Below are 805 nucleotides of genomic sequence, written 5' to 3' on the forward strand. Positions count from 1 at the left end.
TCATGGAAAAAGCAAGAGAGTTCCAGAAAAACATCTATTTCTGCTTTACTGACTATGCCAAAGCCTTTGACTGTGTGGATCACAAGAAACTGTGGAAAATTCTGAAAGAGATGGGAATACCAGACCACCTGATCTGCCTCTTGAGAAATTTGTATGCAGGTCAGGAAGCAACAGTTAGAACTGGACATGGAACAACAGACTGGTTCCAAATAGGAAAAGGAGTACGTCAAGGCTGTATATTGTCACCCTGTTTATTTAACTTATATGCAGAGTACATCATGAGAAACGCTGGACTGGAAGAAACACAAGCTGGAATCAAGATTGCCAGGAGAAATATCAATAACCTCAGATATGCAGATGACACCACCCTTATGGCAGAAAGTGAAGAGGAAATGAAAAGCCTCTTGATGAGGGTGAAAATGGAGAGTGAGAAGGTTGCCTTGAAGTTCAACATTCAGAAAACGAAGATCATGGCATCCGGTCCCATCACTTCATGGGAAATAGATGGGGAAACAGTGGAAACAGTGTCAGACTTTGTTTTTCTGGGCTCCAAAATCACTGTAGATGGTGACTGCAGCCATGAAATTAAAAGACCCTTACTCCTTGGAAATTTATGACCAACCTAGATAGCATATTCAAAAGCAGAGACATTACTTTGCCAACAAAGGTTCGTCTAGTCAAGGCTATGGTTTTTCCTGTGGTCACATATGGATGTGAGAGTTGGACTGTGAAGAAGGCTGAGCGCTGAAGAATTGATGCTTTTGAAGTGTGGTGTTGGAGAAGACTCTTGAGAGTCCTTTGGACT

Source organism: Bison bison, unplaced genomic scaffold (assembly GCF_000754665.1).
Source record: "Bison bison bison isolate TAMUID 2011002044 unplaced genomic scaffold, Bison_UMD1.0 scf7180017864295, whole genome shotgun sequence".
In the NCBI taxonomy this organism is placed as follows: Eukaryota; Metazoa; Chordata; class Mammalia; order Artiodactyla; family Bovidae; genus Bison; species Bison bison.